Source organism: Cricetulus griseus, chromosome 5, assembly GCF_003668045.3.
Source record: "Cricetulus griseus strain 17A/GY chromosome 5, alternate assembly CriGri-PICRH-1.0, whole genome shotgun sequence".
NCBI classification, from domain to species: Eukaryota; Metazoa; Chordata; class Mammalia; order Rodentia; family Cricetidae; genus Cricetulus; species Cricetulus griseus.
The window spans coordinates 161436191-161460140 of NC_048598.1; the positions used below are offsets into that span (position 1 = coordinate 161436191).

Genomic DNA, 23950 nt, shown 5'->3' on the forward strand with positions numbered 1-23950 from the left:
CACTTCTTCCTGCCTAGGGCCCTCTAATGTAAAGGTGGAAATTCCCGAGTGTCTGTTAGGGCGCCTGCCCATTGAGCTCAGCCTCAGAAACTGAGACAGGAGGCTACTGCTCAGAGCAGGAAAATAACCAGTTGGATCAGTGGTGAGAGACTGGAGTGTAAACAGGGCTGAGACAAAGAGAAGGTCACCCTTAAGTGGGTCAGGAGACCCGAGTGGATGGAGTGGGCCTGGACAGCTCTCTGGGAGGCCTGCCACTGCCCCACCCTCTCCAGGGGCAGGGTGACTCAGCACTTCCTATTATTACAAAGGCCAAGCCCAGGAGGCTCTATCAAGGCTGACGGCTGTAAAACCACACTGTTCTTCTGGCTCCTGGGACGTTCTCTGTCCGTACAATAAAAGGTTGTTCCAGAAGGGATGTGTGCAGCTCATCCCAATATTTGATGGTACTTTTCTTTCCCTTGAGCCGACAGATGGAATTTGCTACACTTTGGGCCGATGTTAGCTTCTTTTGTCCATAGTCTTTCATAATAACTACCATTTATTGTGATCTCTAGGTGCCAATATTATGTGACCAACTTTACAAGGACATTTGGTGTACATCTCAGAAGCTGACAGTGAGGTAAGAATTGCCGTGTCTATTTGCAAATTAGAAACTGGAGGCCTGGTGATAATGTTATGTTATGGGGTACTTGAAAAGAAAAACTCCCAAGAGTCCTGATAAGTCGAATGGGACTGTCCCAGGAAGATTTGTGGGAGGCACCCCCAACTTCTACAACTCTACAACTGAGAAGTATACAGAAAGGCAAGCTAGTGTTGTTCACAGAAGTGAAGAGACAGCAGTTAAATTGTCAGGTAACCTTTAGCTCAGGGTCCCATTGTATAGGAATTTAGGGTTGGTCCAGACACCAGTATTACCCAAGGTAGTTTTAGCACTTAATGTACTCTTAGGAGTACTTTCATGAGATGGCATAACTACACTTCAGTAGCCTACTACAGTTAAATTGTTCAAGGAGTAAGAGTCTAACTCGGGCCGTTTGATTTTTAAAACTATTACATATATTTTCGTGTATGCACATGCCTGCCTTTGTGAGTGTGGTCAGTTCTTTAAGTCCAGAGGCTTGAACTCAGGTTGGTCCTCAAGCATGGCTGCAAGCACCTTTACCAGGTGAGCCATCTCAAGCCCTTTGATACTAGGAGTCAGTCTGTGCTTATGACCTGGAACCATGGCCACCTGGCAGATACTATAAATGGCTTATTTAGATTGAACAAAAACAAGAACATGATCATATATAAGAGAACTTAGAGAAAATTAAAAGCAAATAGAAGGCCCAGAAGTTGGTAAGGGAGGGAAGCATATGTGGTCAGCAGAATACTGTGGTAGCTAAGACTATGAGGCCTTCCATGGCCAGGCAAGGGGCTACCTAGAGGCGTAGGAGGGTTTACTTCGTTCATATCTCTTCAAGATGGGTGTGTTATGTTACCTCCATTATCCATGTATGGATTCTGTACATCTCTTATCTAGGTCTAGATTTTTCCAGCCACTTAAGACAGGAGGGTATGAGAAATTACACCCTCACAGTACCTGGGTACAGTGGCAGAGGCAGGGCATTGCTTTCCAAAAGTTGTCACATATTCCTCAGAATCAGACCCACTGGCAGCAAAAGGCTTGGTGTTGCTTGCTCCCTCATCCTTAGCTGTAGGCATGTGGAAAGTGGCCTTTATTCACTGGGTCTGGAATGTGTAATTAAAGAGGTGAGGGTGAGTGAGGTTGTCTCCCTTGAAGACTGATACTCTTTCCTATATAACTGATGTTTTTTGCCCTGCCACTAGGAGAGTAGGAAGGAATGGTTCATAGTTAATAACACTGGCTGGGGTGTAGTCAGATTGGGGTGGAAAACTTTGGTGCTTGGGCCCCATAGTGCAGGGGCCTGAAAGCTGGCGGGTACTATACTTCTAACCCTGCTTTATTTCTCCTTCAGTGACTCTGAATTGCCTTCTCCTTTCTTACATCTGAGTAAGGAAAGGAAGTACCTTACTCAGATGTAAGACTAAAACCTCTAACTTTAAGACTCCAACATTAAAAAAAAAAAAAGAAAGAAAGAAAGAAAGAAAGAAATCTCCATTGATGTCAAACAAACTGGATATTCTTCCTTCAGAAAAAAAAAAAAAAAACTCAAAAGCAAATCATTTTGCAACTCTAAACTTCTCCATTCCCACCACTCTTATCTCATTTCTTCTGCTTGCTTTTTTATTTTTATTTGGGGCTAGTGCTAAGGAATGGAACTCAGACTTGCTAAGCAAGTTCTCTACCACTAAGCTACATCCCTCTCCAGGCCTCAATTCAGGGACACGCCTGACACATGCCTGGCCTCAGCAAATTCCATGGCCCCTTTATGCCATCCTTAACTCTAAAAACAGAACCACGTGGCTAAAGCTGCCAAGTTCTGCTGCTAGCTGGGCTGGAATGTGGCCCATCATTCAATGACATAGTCATCAGCTTTCTGTTTTCCATGGTTTTCTTCACTGCCAAAGCTTGACTGTCCTTAAACTTGCTCTGTAGACCAGGGTGGCCTCAAACTCAGAGATCTGCCAGCCTCTGCCTTCCCAGTGCTGAGATTAAAGGTGTGCACCACCACACCCAGCTCTAAGCTTTCCTTCTTCCTTCCTTCTTTCCTTCCTTTTCTTTTGTCAGGGTCCTGGAGAAGTCCCACAGAAGACTACCATCCATGTATGCAATCAGCAAGAGCATTTATTATTCCAGCATGCTGGGGCCGTCCATCCCACACAAAGTCAAAATAGGGATAACCCTGAGAGGAGCTCACAGGCTCCTTTTAAGCGTAGCCAAGGGAGGGTCCTAAGGCAGTTAGGTCATTTTATCTATATTTGGCATAAGCGAGTGGCAATCATATTAATCTGTTCTAATTGACTAAGGGTAATTAGGGGCTTGTCAGGGGTGCAGTTTTCCATTTTGGGGCAGGCCTAAACAAGTCCCGGGCTTTGTCCTTATTTAGTTATCTGCTGACTGTGATTCAGGCCTGGCCTGAACTGGTACTGCATGTACCAGGCCTGCTGGTCCTTGCTGTCGGTGGGTGTTGGAGACTGATCGTCCTTTGTTCATGGCTCTTCCTCAGAAACTGCTTGCTCAGTCTCAAGAAACTGAAATTGAGGCCTAACGTCCGAGAGAAGTCTGAGCAGCCTGTTATGGCATCTCCTCAGTTCTCTCACTTTCTTTCTTTACTTCTTTTTTTAGATTTTAACAACTTCTTTATTATTTATTTAGCCCTTCACAGCTCACCCCACACAGAGAAAAGGTAATTTGTAGTGGGTCATTCATTTGGTCATTTATGTGAGGGAATGATTCAAGCAGAACTCATGTCAGCTGCTGATACTGCAGAGCAAAGGGGGGCCTGTGTCACCCATAAAGGTGACCACACCCAGGAGGGTGATTGTCAGGCTGGAAGACAAAACTCTCCCAACAAGGGATATAGCTGCTTGTCTAGTGTGCAGATGACTCCAGGTTAATCTCCTGTACCATAAGTACTTTCAATTGGATCAGCGAATTGGTTGAAGTGTTGGGGAAACAGGATGGGTTTTTGTTGTTGTTTTTTTAACACGGTCTCACTGTATAGCCCGAGCTGGCCTTGAACTCACAGAGATCCACCTGTCTCTGCCTCCTGAGTGCTTGTGTTAAAAGGCATGCACCACCATACCTGCCAAGAGGAAGTTTTTGACGGAGGAGCTATTTGCAGGTAGCAGAGTGAGGATTACAGGCCATCTGTGGGCTGTGTATGTCTCCGTGTTTTAGAGGGAAGATGAAGTAGGCACCACAGCCAAAGCGCAGTGTAGCAAACATGCCCAATATTCCATCGGCAATTTTGGAGTTGCCTTTTCCTTCTACAATGACAATGGAGGTGATCAGAGAGAGGATGTCTGCTCTGAGGGATCTGAAGAAGTCAGTTCATGGCCAGTTGATGAATATTATCTTGGAGTGCAGGTCACACATGTAGAAGACAACTAAGACAGCAGCAAAGATCACCTCAGTCACCAATAGGGAGGAGTATGCTGATGCTGAAGCACCAAAGCAGATTAAAATCCCTAGGCATGGTAAACTTTCAGCACACAGGAAAATGCCCTTTCTGGTGCTCCAGAAGCTGGTACACGCTAATCAGCAGCCAGGGGCTGAGAGGCACTGAGTCCACCATAAGGTATGCTGGAGTCCCTGGGATGCAGAAACTCTGTTTTCTAACTCAGGAGTTCAAGGTCACTGCACACCTAGCCATCTGTCCCACCATCTGGTCAGGAAGGCTCTGGGCTTTTCTTTTAATTCCTTTTCACAAGTTGGAAACTTAGCTGGGTGGGATCTTGCCCTGAGGTCACCATTCTCTTCATTCCATTTCTTAATCTGCTTATCTCCTTGAAAACAGGACTTAGCTCCATTTACTTCCTAGTACTCCTTTTCTCCTCAGACTTGACATTTTCTGTTTTTCCTTGCTAAGCTTGCTCCTTTTCTTTTTAGATTTTTATAAACGTGAACACTAGCAACCACATGACAGAGTCTATACTAGACTGTTTGGTGATTTCCTCTGCCAACAGAATTAATCCAAATCTTTTCACTTTAGGCTCAGGCAGACTCTGGACAAGGGCAAAAAGTAGCCACATTCTTCACCAAAATATGGCAAGAAAGATCTCTAGGAAACATTAAAATTCTTCTCCTTTGAAACCTCTTGAGCCAGCTCAGCACAGTTCAAATCACTCTTCCATGCTCCTATTAGTATGGCCCATTAAGCAGCACTTAAAATGTTCAACTGCTTTCCTAACCTAAACTCCCAAAGTCCAAATTCCTCCAGACAAAAGCACGGTCAGGCCGATTATTGCAATACCCTACTCCTGGTATCAACTTTTGTTGTAGGGTTTCTGTTGCTGTGAAGAGACACCATGACCATGACACCTCTTATAAAGGAAAACATTTCATTGGAGCTGCTTACAGTTTCGGAGGTTTAGTCCATTATCATCAAGGTGGAACATGGTGGGATGCAGGCAGACATGGTGCTGGAACTGAGAGTGCTACATCTTGATTGGCAGGTAACAGGAAGTGGGTGTGGCTTGAGCATATATGAGTCCACAAAGCCCACCCCTACAGTGACACATTTCCTCCAACAAGGCCAAACCTTCTAATTGTGCTACTACATTTGGAGGCCATTTTCTTTCAAACCAGCACATGTGGTATGTGGAGTGCTTCAGTGGAGCATTGTCTTTGTGGTTACAGAGGAAGCACGGGCTTGAGGATAGAGAGATGGGCGTTAGAGAAGGCTTCCAGTTTTATGGTGAAAGACCCCCGGAGGCTCAGGCCCTCAGAATCTCGGTCCAGGACCACCACGACCCCAATCACCAGGTGGAGGCGAAAGCCTGATGCAAACAGCAAGAGGCTTTATTGCAGTTGTTTAACGAGCTAACCCCATGTTAGCTTGGGCCTTTCATCCATCCACCATGGAGGATGTAAAGCATAGCACCACCAGCTAACTTCTGATTGGTTCCTTGCCACAAAGCAGGCATCTGACCTCCTAGTGACCAAGGCAAGGTCAGGCTAGTACGTGCTAGGTTGCTATGGCTGCCGAAATGGGGAGCTGGTCCCTTCATTGGGTCTGCAGTTATTCAGATTCACATCTGATCATTAATAAATATTAACAAAGACAATGTTTTCATACAAATACTGGCCCCAGGTCTACACCTAGGACTTGGGATTCAGGATTTGGGAGCCCAGCCACCTCAGTCAGGGGTTTATAAGGGCAAAGAATACAAAGTTACAATTTGTTCTCTTGCTAACAGAAGGTCATCTTATGCAAAGCAAGCTTGTTTACAGAAGCAGAAACAGCTGTGTAAAAAAAAAAAAAATTGTAACCCTTAACAGCCCTTAACATTTGGAGGTCTAATTTTGCTTTGTAGTTCTCTTAAGCACAGAGATTTTAAACTTTTAAAGTTAGCCATCAACATAACATTAGCCACCATGCCAGAAAAGGTGAGCATACATAGAGAGACTAGTAACAGGCAAGCTTTGGTGAAAGGAAAGTAATTCCAAGTCAGGAACCAGAAACTTAGATACGAGAACTTCCAAAGACCTTTTCAAATGACTCTGAGCAGTATGCAAAGGCTAAGCCAGATCCTCAGAGCCACAGGTTTAAGGTACAAAGGGGTGAGGTCACAGAGCCCTTGGGGCCCTAAGGGGGTTTCCTTCCAGGGAGTATACAGTCAGGTATACCTGCAGAAAGAGCGTTAGAATGCAGAACAAAATTCCAAGAAGCTGTAAGAGTGGAAAATGCACCTGCTCGGAGGGTTTTAGGAACGGAGCGAGTAAGAGGCTGTAAGAACAAAAAAAGAAGTGAGTCTGACAAATGCTTGGGAAACAAATGACTCAATCAATGACCAAGAGAAGACATGAGGAAGGATCAAGGATCACTCCTGGGGTTCTGGCCTGGCACCAGCTAGTGAGGTCGGCCTTCCTTGGTGGTTTTGCTGTGACTACTGTAATGTTTAATCTCCATTGTCAAATTGACTGGATTCCGAATCATCTAGGAGACATAGCTCTAGGTGAGTTAAATCGCACCTAGATTAACTGATTTAACTGACGAAGGAAGGTTCATCCTGAACATAGGTGACACCAGCCCATGGGCTGGGTGCCCTGACAGCTAATAAACAGAAAAAACGTCCAAAGTGAACTGAGCATCCAGCCTACTCTCTGATTCCTGACTGTGGACGTAATGTATCCAACTTAAATGTATCCTTAATGTATCCTTCTTAAACCATGAGAAAAATCATCTGCCCTTAAGTTGTCTCTGTCAAGCATGTTGTCACAGTAATGAGAAAAGTCATACCCACTGAATGGAAAAAAAAAGAAGAAATAAAAAGGAAAGGAAAGTGACTGCTCATGAGTGTGGTGGAGGAGAAGGTTTATTGCAGATATGTGGGACAGCATAGGTAGAGGCGGCGATACCAGGGAGAGCCCAGAGTGGACATGACCAGACTGCGCTGGGCCGTGTAAGAGTGGGGCAAGGGAAGAGAGAGAGGAGAGAAGGAACAAGGTGCAGCAACCAGGAGGGCCAAAGGTATAAAGACAGTGGGTATCCCTGGGCTGGAGAGTTCTGGGTAGGGGGTAGGGTATGCCAGCCAGAAAGGCCTTGTAACTGGCAGGGATTGAGGGATGGGGAGAACCCAGAGGCCAGCGTCTGCTTTGATAGGTTAAGTAGACACCTCAGCTATTCTTCCCAGGCTTGAAACCTCACACTGCCATGCCCATGAAGTGGTTCACTGGGAAGGTTGAGAGACTTAATGCTGAGACTCTTGCATGCGCCTCTTCAAAGGTAATAGAAGAGAAGAGGCTCTGGAAATTTTCTCTTCTAAAATCCATACTCTTTCTCTAAAAGAGGTCCCAACCCTACTCCAGCTGGTAGTAGCTGCAGATACAAAGCCCTAATCCACTCCTAGCTCATCCAATACTGGCCCCTGATCATCTCCCCCAGACCACTGCCATTGTGTCCGCCCTAGGCTCAACACCTTTGTCATCATCCCAGTGGCTTTTATCAGCTTGACAGTCTAACCTAGGAGTTGCCCTTTGCCTCTTGTCTTAGGTTTTTATTGCCGTGAAGAGACACCATGACCGTGGCACCTCTTAAAAGAAAACATTTAATTGGGGTGGCTGGCTTACAGTTTCAGAGGTTCAGTCCATTATCATCATCACAGGGAGCCTGGCAGCATGCATGCAGATGTGGTGCTGGAGTAGTAGCTGAGAGTCCTATATCTTGCAGGCAATAGGAAGTCAACTGAGACACTGGGTGGTATCCTGAGCATAGGAAACCCGAAAGCCTACCCCCACAGTGACGCACTTCCTCTAACAAGGCCATATCCACTTCAAAAAAGCCACACCTCCTAATAGTGCCACTCCCTATGAGCTTATAGGGACCAGTTACATTTAAACCACCACACCTCTTTTGTCTAAAATTAATTTCTCAGCAGGTGCTTATAGCTTCAGCAAGATAACTTTGACTGTCAATCCTTTGAGACCTATTTGCCAGCAAAGTGCTTTCATGTGACTATTTTGTTGAACTCTCTTGTTTGCTGGTCATTTTCCTTGGAATCCCCAGCAGTCATTCAACAATGACTATAATTTCGGCAGTTTCCTCCCTGGAAACCATCTGACACTGGCAAACATCACCCTTAACTGTGGCCAAAGAGTACATTTAGCATTGGATCACACTTCAGAATTCCCTGTTTGATGATGTTGAGTCAAAGGCAATTTACATTTAGAATGTTAACCTTTGAACATTCATTATTCGACAGTCCCTTTATCTGGAATGTAACTGATCGTCACCTGCAGTCGCAGGGCTGGTCTGACCCAGTCTCATCATTGTTGTTTGCTGCATTGTCACCTGGTAAATTACTTCTGAGAGTTCTTCTGTTATCTGAGCAGCTGCTGTGCCATGTATGAAAAAAATCTCATTTCACTTTCTAAGCTTTGTCTCCTCATAACACCCCATCTGCTTCAATAGATTCTCATTCAGGCAGACTAAAATGGGATAGATCCTATCAATTGATTATCTCAGCAATCTTGATAAACAAGACACTCTCTGTGTGTTCTTATTTTAGGGCTGAGGCAGGCCTACCATGGTTCTGGGAAGAATATGCTGAGCCCTCTTAAGCTCTTTGTTGCTATCCTTCAGCTTTCTATGGAGCAGGTGCTATCATGGGGAAAGTTCTACAGAAGTAAAATAAAGTGAGGACATGTTTCCCTGTAAGACACTTCTGAGTCACAACATGTGATGGCTCATACCAGATGTTTCTTAGGGCTCTTCTTCACACCCCCATGCCTGTGACATGTCACTTGGCAGAAATCAGAGGCTGCAGTGAGGCTAGTGGCACCAGCCAAACCCCAGGGACTTACCCTGGTTAAAGAGCTCAGGGGAATCACCACCATCATTCCTCATAAAAGAAAAGGTCATTTCCAACCAGACACGATGGTGTATGTCACCCACATAACCCCAGCAAGAGAGAGCCTGTGTGTTGTTAGGCTCAAAGGAAACTCCAGTTCCTCAGACTCCAAAAGGCAGTCCAATGAGCTCTCAGCCTGGAATATAGGAGGATTTCTGGTGTTTGGATAAAAGCTGGCATTCCTTGGGGACTTGTGAAACCGGGTTTTCAACTAGCTAAAGGAGGTTCTGGCAGAAGGGACATATGGCTACCTATGGTGCCTATTAGCCTCACAAGTACCTGCTACACATTTCAAAGTCCATGCTAGCATCTTAGCCCTTCTCCCCTACCCTAAACTCCTGCTAGCTCACATTCCCTCCCTCCCCACAGCTGCTCATTCTCATAGTCTTGCTCCCCCACCCCCTTGTCGGTCTGCCTGTCTCTGTTCTGCTCTTGCTTCTCTCAGTATGTGTTTTCTATTCTCCCCCACCCCTCTTTCACATATCTGCTGACCATGTTCATGTCAGAGTGTTTCTTTCTCTCTCTGCTCTGAATGCTTCCAGATGTCTCTGGCCATTCTCTCCTATCTACAATAACAACCTCACCCCTAACCATACCATGGAGTAGTCATGGCATCTGTGTGTGTGTGTGTGTGTGTGTGTGTGTGTGTGTGTGTGTAACAATAATCATAGAAGAAGTCGTGAATTTGTGTCAGGGTGGTGATGGGACACAGGGAGGAGTTAAAGGGGAGGGGGGTAGAAATTATATAAACGTGTGCGTTTATGTGTGTGTGTGTGTGTGTGTGTGTGTGTGTGTGTGTGTGAAATTCTCAAAAAAAAGTTAAAATTAAAGAAGATTTTCCCAGCTTCTGGCTTTTATACAAGTCAACACTCTGTTCTTCCAATTGATACAGCTGTTCTTTAAAGGTCATTGAGGGAAGGAGGACCCTTCCCCAGAGTCGATCCAGCTCAGCTCTTGACACCCTTGGGGTGGGTGGAATTTGCTAAGTTCTTCCTTCCTGCCACCATCTCTTCTCACCCTTCTTTGTCCGGCCCTCCGGCTTCTTTGCTGGCCTCCTTGATCCTAATACATTTTCTGCTCCTCATTATTTTTCAAGCTGTGTTGCTATTTTACTCCAGTGTCCTCTGTTTCCTGTTGTGGCCAGCAATCTGTTTGCATCATTAGTGGCTCAGAGGATACTAAGGGAGCTGAGCAAGCATAAGGCTAGGCCAGGAGGTGACTGATAAGACTTCCCTGACTAGAAATTATGAAGGAAGGTACAGAGCATTCTTGCAACTATTATCCTGTTATCTATTCTGAATCTAGATCGATTGATCTCAGTGTATAAATGTATAGCAATGAGATTCAAATTGTTAACTCAGCAAAGCAGCTCTGAGGCCTTCCTCTTTGACAAATGGGGTTCCAGAGCTTCGTGGGGCTATTATCCCTTGTGGGGTGGAGAGCAGGAAGGACACACATCCACTTAGCATGTTGTTCATGAGGTCACCTGGATCTAGGTCAGGAAAGGGGTGCAATCATTCTTGTTAGGCTGCCCGCTGCGGTCTGCTCTCCCTCCTTCCCTCCCTTTGTGTCATAGTAATGGGAGGAAAGTATCCAGGGCACTAGGCAAGTCCCTTATCCTGACCTCCATAACCTGCTGCTTCTATTAACTACAGTTTGTTTTTAGAGCTGATACAGAAAAGCAAAAATCATGTACACTTATGAGGTGTACTGTGATGTTTCCACATATAGACATACTATGTGAAATGTTCAAATCAGGGTCAACAAACCAGTCTCCTTACGTGATATATTTCAGTGCCATCTGCATTTATAACCAAATGGGATTACTCACTCTCAGTGGGAGAATCAGAAAAGTCACAGCTCTGAAAGTCATTATCTGAAACAGAGAAAAGAAAGGGCTATGACATATGCCACTTACTCACTGTGATCTTTTGGGGTGAAAACTCCAGTCATCTGAGACTGTGAGTCTTATAAAACAGCACCCCATGTTCCCTTCCTCACAGAGATGCTGTGTTCACAAGAATTTTATCTATTCGGCAACCTCCTCCTTCCTAAGTATGCCATAAATATTTACTAAACCAGCAAGTGACTCTTGTTGCCTGTAATAGTAGTGTGGGGAGTGTGAGCACAGTTAGTCATCAGGGCAACCACTTAACCATGTCCTCTGTTGCCTTCTGTAATTACAGGACAACGAATGGCATGTGGCCTTTTACATTTTACTTCTTTGCTTCCATTTATTTTGACCATCAAAAATCAGTTGTTGGAGTGTGTACTGCTCTTGCAGAGGAACCAAGTTCAGTTCTTAGCACCCTCATCAGGTAGCTAATGAATACCTGTATCTCCAAGAAATCTGATGCCTCTGGTCTCCTGGGCACCTGTACTCACGTGCGCATACCTATACAGACACACACATGCATACCATAATTTAAGTTTTATTTCAGTTGTGGGGCTAGGGAGATAGTAGTGTTTGCATGTAAGTATAAGGGCTTGAGCTCAGTTCTCATTGGACAGTGTGGTGGTGTGTATTCCCAACACTGGGGAGGCAGAGACAGGCAGATTCCATCAACAAAACAAGATGGATGGTTTCTGATGAACCATACTCCCCCCCCCCTCATTTGTACTAAGTGTACTAACTAGTTTTGTGTGTCAGCTTGACACAAGATAGAGTCATCAGAGGAAGGAGCCTCATCCTTCATGAGATCCAGCTGTATTTTCTCATTTAGTGATCAATGTGGGAGGGCCCAGCCCATGTGGGTGGTGCCATCCCTGGGCTTCTGATCCTCGGTTCTAGAAGAAAGCAGGCTGAGGAAGCCAGTAAGAAACTCCATTCCGTGGCCTCTGTATCAGCTCCTGCCTCTGGGATCCTGCCCTGTTTCAGTCCCTGTCCTGACTTCCTTCAGTGATGAACAGCAATGCTGAAGTAAGCCAAATAATCCCTTTCCTCCCCAACTTGTTTTTCGGTCATGCTGTTTCATTGCAGCAATTGAAAACTTAACTAAGATACTAGGTATGGCAACTGTAAGTGGTTCTTTGTCTTTTTTAAAAAAATTCTTATAAGAAATTGTGTTTTTATTTATTTATTCATCAATTTTGTGGCAGGCTGTGTTAGACTAATATCACAGCAGTGATCAAGACAGACAAGATCCCACCTTCATGGCTTTTAGAAGCTGAGCCTCAGAGAAAGTACCTGAAGTTAGGATCCCAAAATGAATGTTCCCTCTCAAACACAGTGGCGTGGTTTATAAGGCACCTGCATCTTGATGATCCTTTCCAATATGGCCCATTTTAAATTCTTACAGAAATCCCACACAACTTATAAATGCAAAAAGTAGACCCCGAGAGGTTAAATAACTCCCCCAAGATCACAGAGCTGTATGCCCCTCTGCTTAGCTGCAGGCCCCACATTGCTGCCCTTTGGTTGCTGCTGCCAGGGATGGTGGCTAGGAGGAATTGTCCACAGGCTTTGACTGTAGGAACTCATGGCCAGCAGGCAAGTAAAACTGAATGAAGTGCTAAGCATAATAGCCCTAGGCTGCCCAGAGAGAATAAACAATGTCTGGGGGCCAAGGGGGGATTTAACATGAGAAGTCCTTGAAAACTAAGGCCAAGGGAAAGGGCTTTATTGAATAGAGAGCTATAGGGTATCACTTTCAAGTTGAAAATGACTTATTATCCAGTGGAAACACAATAGATGAAAGTTAAGATTATTTTACTCCTTAATCTTATTGTTGTTGCTATTTTGTTCAACAAATACAAGCTTTATATAACATTTACTGAGTGGGATGTTGAACTGTTTTTTGTTGTTCGTTCGTTTGTTTGTTTGTTTGTTTTTTGTTGTTTTTCAAGACAGGGTTTCTCTGTATAACAGTCCTGGAACTAGCTCTGTAAACCAGGCTGGCCTTGAACTCACAGAGATCTGCCTGCCTCTGCTTCCCCAGTGCTGTGATTAAAGGCTTGTGCTACCACCATCAATGTTTAACTGTTTTAGCAGATGGATCTATGGGTGTTTTGCTGTGTTCAAAGTATTTTAATTAGTAAAAATACTAAAGAGTTGGAATGTAGTCTCATGTTCACTATAATCAAGAAACTATGATATCACTGTTATTTAAGTAAAAATGATTTAAAGTATTATCTATAATAACATAAAACAACTTAAACACTTAACTACACAATATTTTTACCTATGAATTCAGTGACTTCATCTAGTATCTAAATTTCATTTGTGGGCTGTCTCGGTCAATGTTCTATTGCTTGTGAAGAAACACCATGACCACAGCAACTCTTATAAAGGAAAGCATTTAATTGGAGCTGGCTTACAGTTTCAGGGGTTTATTACATTGTCATCATGGTGTGGGAACATGGCAGCATGCAAGCTGACTTGGTACTGGAGAAGTAGTTGAGATTTCTACTTCTGGACCCAAAGGCAGCAGGAAGACAGAGACACAGGGACTGGCTTGGGGTTTTGAAACCTCAACCCCTCCCACCTCCAACCCCATGACACATTTCCTCCAGCAAGGCCACACCTATTCTAACAAGGCTATCTCTCCTAGTACCTCTCAAGTAGTCCCACGCTTTGATGACCACGCACTCAAATATACAAGCCTCTGGGGGCCACTCTCATTCAAACCACCTCAGGGGTGTTTTGGACCTAGCTTACATGCTATGTTACACAATGACTGAAAATAATCAAAATACCAAGAAGCAAAAACCTAACGCTGTCCGTATAGCTAGACATTGAAGTGGTTACTCATAAATTGACCCTGACATGATTCTTTTACGGGTATAATGAATCTAGGCCCAAAATCCCCAAACCCCAAATCCCAAGTCTTTGGATTCTGAAACAATATACATTTCAGATTGTTCAAACAATAAATTCTATGTAAACATTTCCAAATCTGAAAACCCTGATATCTGAAACACTCCTGGTCCTAAGTGTTTTGGATCATAGATGGATAGCTTGCAACACACCATGACAGTCTTTCTTTTTGATTCATCCTATGTTAGTTAACAACTTCCAAGGAGTTACACATACCAATTTGACATTTCTCCTTTGAGATACTGCTATGCTCATATTACAAGATGCTTTTGGTAGGCTGGATTAATAGTGGATGCTGTAGTTTAGTGGCTCGGCCAAAATGATTCACAGAATACAACAAACCCACATGGAAGCTTATTGATGGGGGGAGAGGTGAAAGAGGAAGTCAGGCAATGGACTGGGGAAGGGGGAGTGGTAAAGAGTGTACATGGATGTTTTTGTCCCACCTGGTTTATCTGTTTAATGCCAAATGAACACACAGAGGTGTGTATTAATTATAAACTGTTTGGCTGATGGCCCAGGTTTCTTATAGGCTAGCTCTCTCTTAATTATTAATCCATTTCTATTAATATGGCCTTGGCTTATTGGTGATGCCCAAACCTCTTGCTCCCTCCGCAGCTACATGGCATCTCACTTAAGACTCACATTCTGCGTTCCTCTTCCCAGAATTCTCCTAGTCTGGTAGCCCTGCCTATACCTCCTGCCTGGCTACATCCTGCCTGTCCATTGGCCGAAACAGCTTTATTCATCAACCAATAAGAGAAACACACATTCACAGCATACAGAAGGACGTCCCCCGTCAGAAGAGAGATGGGCAGAGCTTGCTTCAAAAAGGGCCCTTTGCCCATGGGTACAGAGTCTTATAGAGCCACATGGTGTGCAATAGAGTCCCCACCCCAGGCTGACCAAGCATTTGCCTGAATACTGGTGAGCACATATGCGGCTATAAGACTCTGAGGCTGGCTAGCTATTTGCCCGAGTGCTGGCAAACACATCTTGCCTGGTGAAGGGGCAGGCTAGCATAATTCCTGGATGCTAACCGTGGACACACAAATACCTAATTGGCAATAATTCACTTTGCATTTTAGTGAGGTAGCAGCAGCATGACCTTTCCGTGGAGCTTCCTCAAAATCAGTTCCAACATGTCACCTCCGGCTGATCCAGAGCACCTCTGAGATCTTCATCGTTCTCATAGTGACCATCAAATTATCAGCCACCTCAGGGCTTATTCTCAGAGAAAGTGAAGTTTCCCATGACAGTGAGTCATTACCAAAGCTGAGAGAGCCTGGATGTGTTCCCTCATTAAGCCAGCCAGTGTTCCTTTGTAAAACATGGGTCTGACAATGTGGTTATCATCATTAGCCAGAGGCTGTCTGCAGTTTCACAGACGATGTCATGAAACTGTCATGTTAAGCATCTATTTTCTTCTGGCTGAATGCCATCTTTAAGAAACAGTGTTTCGTTGGACAATTCACTGAGAGCAAACTGAGTTGGAATTTGCCAATACTGAGACAGAAGAGTGTGTGTGTGTGTGTGTGTGTGTGTGTGTGTGTGTGTGTGTGTGTTTAAAATGGGAGTATCTGATCAAGAGATGTTTTAACATGTGTTAACTGATTTAATTCTCCTATCATCTCTGAGACACACCCTAGGTTAGGACCATTTTTTGGAGAGGAATTTGAGGCACATGGTGACTTGGTAAGTTACCTGCTTTGAAGTGGTAGAACCAGAGTTTAGTTCCTAATTGTCTCACTCCAGAAAATGCACCTTTACTAAAGGCTATGCTGTTTCCTCAGGACAGAAGTCTCTCTAGGGCACTAGGGCCACACCGGAGGACAATGCAATTTGAAGAAACAGGAACTGAAAAGTTATGGAAATGGTAATGGCATCTGTAGGAAAGTCATTCTCATGGCTTGGCTCAGAGCCAGAAGTGAGAATTAGGAATGTAAGCCTAGGCTATGCTGTGCTTATAATTTCGGTGGCCATGAAAGGGAGACTGTAGAATCTAGACATAGTTCAGATGTGGAATAGTTTGGTGTTGAGGTGAATCATGGACCCATTAACATTATTAATGGAGCAGGAGTAGGAGTGACTAAATTTTCCAGTGGTGGAATTTAGGGAATTGGTGGGATGTAATGTTGGAGCCTGGGCTTTGGAACTTGGGGTTGCTATCAAAACCAAAAATTGTATTATGTCACATCTGAAGAATTTCAAACTAATACATCAGTTAATTGTTTATATCTCACTAATGTGTCAAAATGCAACTACTGATTCCATCTTTAAATATGGCCAAATGTTAAAAAAAATGAATAATACCACAAGTAAGAAAACTGTGAAGCTAGTGATGTATATATACCACTTTATTTATAAAAGCAAACATGTAGGCAGGTATTTTAATTTATATGGTGTGAAATGGTATTGAAGTCCTATTTATACTTCTGGGGGTGGGAGAGGGTTAAGTAAGGTAAAGATGTAGAACTTGGGACAACAAGGGTAAGAAGATATTGCCATGAGCATGTAAGGAAACAGTATAAACAATCCTGACTCTCTATTTAGAGTTACTTGATCCACCTAAAGCTTCTTAAATGCATTGTAAGAAGTAAAATGAGACAAATTTGTTTGGGCAGATGCTTAGGGCTAGAAGTTACTTCCTTCATCCCCACAAGAAAGAATAAGTTATGAATATAAAGGGAATAGAGAAACAGCCTTCAAAGAAACCAATTGAGACCTTATTAACTATGCTGGTGAGAGTGGAGGACATTTCCTTTTCTCAGGGTTTGGAATATAGAGAAGGTGCCATGGCTTACTCATTGCGACAAGTCTGATTTAGAAGGAAACATAACCATTCATGAATCATAATCAAAGTTAGCCATCTGGGATACCACCAACAGAAAAATAGATTTCTCCCATTGGAAGACATTTCAGTTAAGAAAAAAAAAACGTATGTTGCCAATTAGCAACAACAAACAGTAAGGAGGAGTCCTATTAGGACGATGAAGAGAAAGGAAAACTATTCATTAGGGATACTAAGGAAGGAGGGAAAATAGAGATAGGATAAAATTCCCTCAAAACCAGTAATACATAATCCAGTGGTGTGGATGGAAGGGAATGCTCCAAATAGACAGCTTTAACAGGGTGTCCTTGGACAGAAAGAAGTCTGTGGAGGCGGCATAAAGTGGGCAGTAGCCCTATGTTGGTACATTCTATGTACAAAACAGCAGATGACAGCAGTGAGGGAATCAAAGGCATTTTCTTTCTTGAAACATATGGGACTTTAAAGGGAGGTAAAGGAAGAGTTGAGCGATTATTTTTACTCCACTGGTTTCTGTAGACATTGAGAATGCTAGACATTGCCAAATGTCATCATCATTTAAAAGAGATGGTTAGATATAACATAATTGGTCGGGATGCTTTTAGCCCCAAGTCATAGAAATGAAATATTTGCTTAAATATTTGGAGTATTTACCATTCATGTATAAGTGTCTAGAGGTGGTGTGTGGCACCAACTAAGCAGTACAGAACCTCATCCAGGCTCTGTTGCTGTTTTCTTTTGCCATTATGTGTTGGATTTGCTTGTCCTATGGTTGCATCTCTCTTTTTTTTTTAACATCATGCATTTTTTTCTTGAGGACAATTACCTTCCCTATGCCTCTTCACTCTAACACCCCATTGGCTAGAATTGTGTTGTGTGCATCTAAGATTAACCAACAATTTGTAGGAGGGATTAGTCATGGGATTGGTCATACCCTAATTCCTGGGCACCCTAAGGGAAGTTGGCAATCAGAACATTAAAATTCTGAGAATGAACATGGGAGATATTGTGGGTGTCACCAATGCTTACCCAGCCCATAGTGGGCTGCACCATTCCCTAGGCAGGCCATTCTGGGTTGTATAAGGAGAAGGCTAAGGATGAGCCTGTGAGTGAGCCAGTAAGCAGCATTCTTCCATGGTTTCTCCTGCAAGTTCCTGGTTGAGTTCCTGCCTTGACTTTCCCCCAAGATGGGTTGTAACCTGCAAGCTGAAATAAACTTTCCTCCCCTGAGTTGTTTTTGGTCAAGCTTTATCACAGTGACTGAAATGAAACGAGAACTAAATGTTTCAATGTGACAAATACAATAGTTCTCTTTGACCAACGTTTTCAGTGTCTTTAGATTTCTTTTGACTGGATTCCTTCGCAATAAATATTGCTAAAGTTCAAATTTGGCAGCTCACTCATTTTTGTTGCCAAGCTGCCTCCAAATTGCTGCCAATCTGTTCCTACTTCCTACTGCCTTTCAGCTGAGAGTAAAAGACAGGCTTTGTAAGTTCTACCTGAGGGTGACCAGACAGTTTCCTGGGAGACTAGATCAAGAAAAGGGGAATGGTTAAAAGACACTGGCTTCTATTCTGGCTTACAAGGAAGACTGACATGACCTGACTTAAGCATGAAGAAAGAGCTTTAGAAGCTTAAAGGTGTCCTCTGACCTGCACAGCAAGGTTATGTGGACTTCGATAGCTCTGCCACTTGAAAAAGGACTGTAGATAGCTTGGATCTCTCTTTTCCAACAACACTGTCTCATTCCTCTCTCCCTGAAAACCTGCTCTGGTGTTCCCCATGTCTGCAGTAGGGCGAAGACAGTGCCTCTTTGAAGATGAGAGAGATTCTGAGAGAATCTAATTTACAAATGAGAGTGTAGCAGCTTTGGTTAAGGACTTTTAGAGTTGCCAAACTGGTAACTGAGATAGATTTTTGAATCTAGATCCATCTATAGCCAACAATGAGGTTTGCAGGAGCGATGCTGGCTGGGCCACCTTGCTGACTCAGTTTAGCCTTGTGCTTGTAAGTAAATTTGATCAGGGAGGGGGCTTGGGAAATTCTCTTATCAACCCTCAGCCAAAATATCTTTCTTTGCTTGCCGAAATCTAAAATTCTCCCATTAGGAGAATTATTTCTTGCTTTAGTTTAAAACAGATTACCCCATCAGCATATAGTACTTGGCAAATTAGAGAGACTTTAATGATCTCATTTTTTCTATGATATCCAGTGACAACAGGGCAACGAGTATTGACTCATTTTTTTTTCACACAAGGCAATAGAGGCACTTGGGGGTAGGATGACTGCTCAGAACACTCTAGTTCCCTAGTGTAGATGAAGGTCCTCTTTGGTCTTGTCCTGAGAATTGGGGGTGGAAGCTGGTCAGGAGAGAATCAGTACAACTTCCAAGTGGGCTCAAAGGGAAGGCCAGCCATGGTGCCTCATTCTGTGCCCTTTGTTGGGGGCTACATGAGGCCCAATACCCAGGTCCCTTCATTTCTCTGAAATTAAGTTCTAAGCATAGTATCAGAACTTTTGTTTTGTATCAGGGTTTCTCTGTGCAATCCTGGCTCTCCTTCTGGGACTCATTCTAGACCAGGCTGGCCTCAAACTAGAAATCTACCTGTCTCTGCCTCCTGAGAGGTTGTAGCCAGGTTCACCTGGCTACAACTGTGGTACTAGATTGTAATCATGTTGTTAGAGTGTTTCCTGGGTGAGAAATTTGAAGTAGGTCAGCTCTCAAGTCTTTTTCAACTTTGTTATCTCCTGGCTTGGTCAGAGGTGAGGTCATGCTGGTGATGAGAAATGGTTGAAGGAAATAGGATGGAGAGGTCAGTAAAGAGCAATTGGTTTGATTACGTTTGGTATAAGGGTCAAAGTTTAGCTAAATTACAAAGTCCAATGGCATTCTTTAATTATTAAGAAAGGATAACTCATGTGTGTGTTGTGCAAAGTTTTACTCTTTGTCCTTTTTGAGGGGCCTGCCACCCAGCACCCAAATAAATCACACATAGAGACTTATTCTCAATTATGAATGGGCAGCCTTAGCTTGGCTTGATTCTTGCCAGATTTTCTTAACCTAAATTATCCTATCTTTTACCTCTGGGCTTTTCCCTTTTCTTCTGTATATCTTGCTTTCATTCTTACTGCATGGCTGCTGGCTGGCCCCTGATGTCTTCCTTCCCTTGTTGCTTCCCTTCTTCCTCATTTCTCTTTCTATTTACACTCTGTCTTCCAGGCCCACCTAGTCTTGCTCCTGCCTCACTATTGGCCATTCAGCTCTTTATTAGACCATCAGGTGTTTTAGACAGGCAAAAACCAAAAAACAAATCACAGTTTCACATAGTTAAACAAATGTAGCATAAACAAAAGTAACACATCTTTACATCATTAAATAAATGTTCCTGCAAACGTGTGAGATAAACATTTTTATCTTAGAGGAGATTTGAACATTACTCTTATCTAATTCTTTTGTTGGAAATTTTATTAGAGAAAGTATGCAACTTCAAAACTAAACCATACCCAAAGTTCCCTATACTATATTAAGGATAAAGAGAAACAATATATTCCAAGGCTAAGGGAGTTTTGACTAAATTTGTCATTGTGTCCATTTTTAAGCTAACAGGGTTTTCATATTCAGCTACTGCATTATCATCATTCTTGGCAATAGGACAAAAATTGCAAACACATTAAGAAAACTAAGCAACTTAAAAGATTACAGGTGGCAATCCACTTTAAAATTGTTTGATATATATATATATATATATATATATATATATATATTAGTTTTTTTCAAGACAGGGCCTCTCCATATAGCCCTGGCTGTCTTGGAACTTCCTCTGTAGACTAGTCTGACCTCAAACTCAGAGATCTGCCTGCCTCTGCCCCCAGAGTGCTCAGACTAAAGGCGTGAACCACCACTGCCTGGCTTGAATAATACTATTTGATAATAAAGTTCTGCTACAATCTTATGAGATAATCTGAATGATCTAAATGTGCCATGAAGTCATCAGTCATGAATAGGGACTATAGAATGACAGTGGAGGCCAAAGGACACTAAACAAAAGGATGTATAGTGATGATTTTGCCCAAATGAGCCTTTGCGCAGTGACTCTTATATTAGTCAGGCTCCCATGTGGCAAAGCTTGGCCAGGCACAGCGTTGGAAGCAGATGGGCCTGGGTGTCGGTCACAACCTCACTATTTCCACTGATACCCATGACCTTAGTGACGCTGGAAACCCTTTGAGCCCATTTCTTCATGGTATGAATGATAAGACTATTTGTTCTTGTATCCGACTGTTGTAAGAACCATGTGAGATGTGTGAAAAACTTCTTTGCATGTGTGCACATGCATGTTTGTACCTGCATGCATGAAAGCCAGGGGACAACTTTGGGTGCCGTTCCTCAGGAGCCACACATCTGTTTGGTTGGTTTTTGAAACAAGGTCTTTTACTGGATTCAGACTTGTCAAGGAAGTTAAGATTGGCTGGCCAGTGAGACCCAGGAATCCCCGTCTCTGCCTCTCCAGCCAGGAGATTACCAGGGCACCATCACATCTAACTTTTTCCCCCATTAAAATGTGAGTTCTGAGAAACAAATTCAGGAACGTGTATTAATAAGGCAGAACTCTTTCTGCCTGCCGTCTCCTCAGCCCAACAGTGTGGACCTGTGATGCCTATTAGGTTCCATACCCACCTGTTTCTTTGCTTTTGGGGAAACCATTGGGATACATAGTGCATTCACTTAGGAATTCATCGTAAGCATGTACACCATGACCATCCCCCTTTCCTGGATGAAGGGTTCAGCAGGAGATAAATTCCTGCCAATTCTCCATCTTCAAGTCTCCTACCTTCTTCTTCTAACTCACACAGAGGTGCTGCATATGTCTGTAAAGACCTGGCACATGCTACACATAGGAACCTTATCTCTGATGGGGAAATAGATAATAAAAAATTATAATAATGTGTAAAATTAATAATGTTCTACAGCAAGAGTAGGAGGACACCAAAGGGAGACATTTAATCAGACAAATTGGAATGGGGACAATGTCCATGACAACAGATGATGGAGAGATTGTGGGTGATGCTCTAGACAGATGTGACATTCAATTATTTCTCTATTCAGTCAAATTGACTGAACATGTACTAAGTTCCATAGTACTGAATGAAACAGGCTCTCTTAAGCAGAATGCTGCAAGTTCAGTGCTTGGGAGCAGAAACAAGTACAGTGAATCTCCATTACTTGGCAAATTCTAGGCCTTTCTGGGCTGCAAAGCAAGGCCCTGTGTTAAACAACAATGACAAAGCGATCGTTTCTATAATTCTAACATCCTAGTTAGTGGAGGGGGAAACTGAAGTGAGAGTTGCTGAGAGGCGCTTTGGGAGATTAAGCTGGGCTGGGGGATGGAGAAATGCTGCTACTTTAGGAGGGAGAGTGGGAAGATTTCTTGGGGAGGTGTCATTTAAGCTGAGATCTGAATGGCAACTGTGGGAAGCTCAAGATGATCATAGCACAGCAGGAGCTGTTGCAAAAGGCTTAAGCAAGGAGCCGATTTTGTGGTTTTGGGGTTGGTAAAGATGACTGATATGGCTGATTTAGAGTGAGCTAAAGGGGTAGTAGGTAAGTATATGCCAAACATGTGGGAGGCCCAAATCATGGTCCCCGTGAGCTTAGAAGAAAAGAGGCTAGATTAGGTGGTGAGAAACTGTGGATAATATAAGCTGGAGCTGGATTCTGGGGCTGGAGAGATGGCTCGGTGTGTAAGAGTGCTTACTGTTCTTGCAGAGGACCACGTCAGGCAGCTGTTATAACTGCCTGTAACTTCAATTCCAGGGAATCTGACCTCTTCTGGCCTTGTCATGCACCCACACATGTGAAACATACACTCACACACATACAAATGAATAAAAAAATATCAAATCTTCTTTTAAGAACTAGATCCTACCAAACACTACATGGAGGACAAAGGAGATGTTTAATTCTACTTAATATTATGCAAAGAATCTCAAGGAGCTATGGCTAAAGTCATTCAAAGAAAACCTCTCATGTTTATGCCCTCAAGGAATATACTTGTGCTACATTCTTAAGCCAAAGTGCCCAACATAGAGACTCCATGACAGCTGAGAATTCTTTTTAAGTATCCACAATTCTAATATAACCCCTATCTTTACAACATTTGAGTACTTACCATTATGGCATTATCTATCAGATGGAATGTCTTATCAGAGTATATGTCACCATGACTAAGAGTTAAGAGGCAGTGCATAATGCCTAGATGGCAAAGGATGTTACGTAGTAGAACGTGGGAGAATTTTGCCTCGTGATATATAAGATGGACATTGCCAAGTCCTCACATCTTTTAATACCCTCAGATTTGATTGCCAAAGGGCATAGCATGACCATTTATTTTCTAGCCTCTTGCAACTAGAGGTCATAATATGACATAATATGAAATGTAGGTATAAGTGGCTAAATTAAAGGGTAAAGCAAGCCTGGAGCTCTTTGACAGTTGGGCTTCTTCCTCAGCCAGCAGGCTATAAGTCCAAACCCATATTCAGCTAGCAATGCCAGGACAATGGTGTCCAATGTTGGACAAGTTTGAGTTGGGCATCTTACAGGCACTGTTCTAGCTGGAGATGAACTCTGACCACAAGGTTCATCATGGCACCCAAGAGAGAATTAAAGCCAATTAAAGCTGAAAGTGGTTTGAAAAATCACCATTTTTGATCCAGCAACCCTGAAATCTTTTCAGAAAACACAAATATGTCTAGTGTGTGAATTGGAGAAAAAGTTCAGTGGGAAGCATGCAGCTTCAGAGGAGAATTTCTGCCAAACCGACTCAAAAAAAAGCTACAGGGGAGATCAGCAGAAGCTGCCCCCTGCTGGCTGAGTATAGCCGTCCTTGTGCACTTGGTGGTCCTAAGTGAAAATGTGAACCAGACAATCCTGAGAACCTGATGGCAGCCAGGTCCTTAAGGGTCACTGAATCAAAGTTGAGCTGGACAATGTGGAGCACAAAGTTGGTACTTCTGCTGTCTCTGAAAAGCTCATGCACAGGGTGTTAATTTTTAACTTATAGAGTTTTAGTTGTAAATAAAACTGGTGAGATTTTTGTTTGTTTGCTTTTGCTTTTCGAGACAGGGTTTCTGTGTGTAGCTCTGGTTGTCCTGGAACTCACTCACTCTGTAGACCAGGCTGGCCTCTGCCTCCCAAGTGCTGTGATTAAAGGTGTGTTATCACTACTGCTTGGCAAGGTGTTTTTATTTTTTTAGGAGAAAAGAAAAGGTAAGTTGGGAAATGTATTATAGATTAGCAGCTCATGGGTACAGTGCATGACTAACGTGTAGAAAGCCCTGGGTTCCAT

General features: G+C 43.2%; 1 protein-coding gene across 1 annotated transcript in view; it reads left to right on the forward strand.

Moving 5' to 3' along the window:
- The first annotated feature begins 304 nt into the window (after window positions 1-304).
- Ifrd1 (interferon related developmental regulator 1) overlaps window positions 305-23950 on the forward strand; it is a 45395-nt gene continuing 21749 nt past the window's right edge. The window contains exons 1-2 of the mRNA XM_027419731.2: window positions 305-443; window positions 555-619. The gene's annotated coding sequence lies outside the window, so the exon portion shown is untranslated. The remainder of the gene's footprint in view (window positions 444-554; window positions 620-23950) is intronic.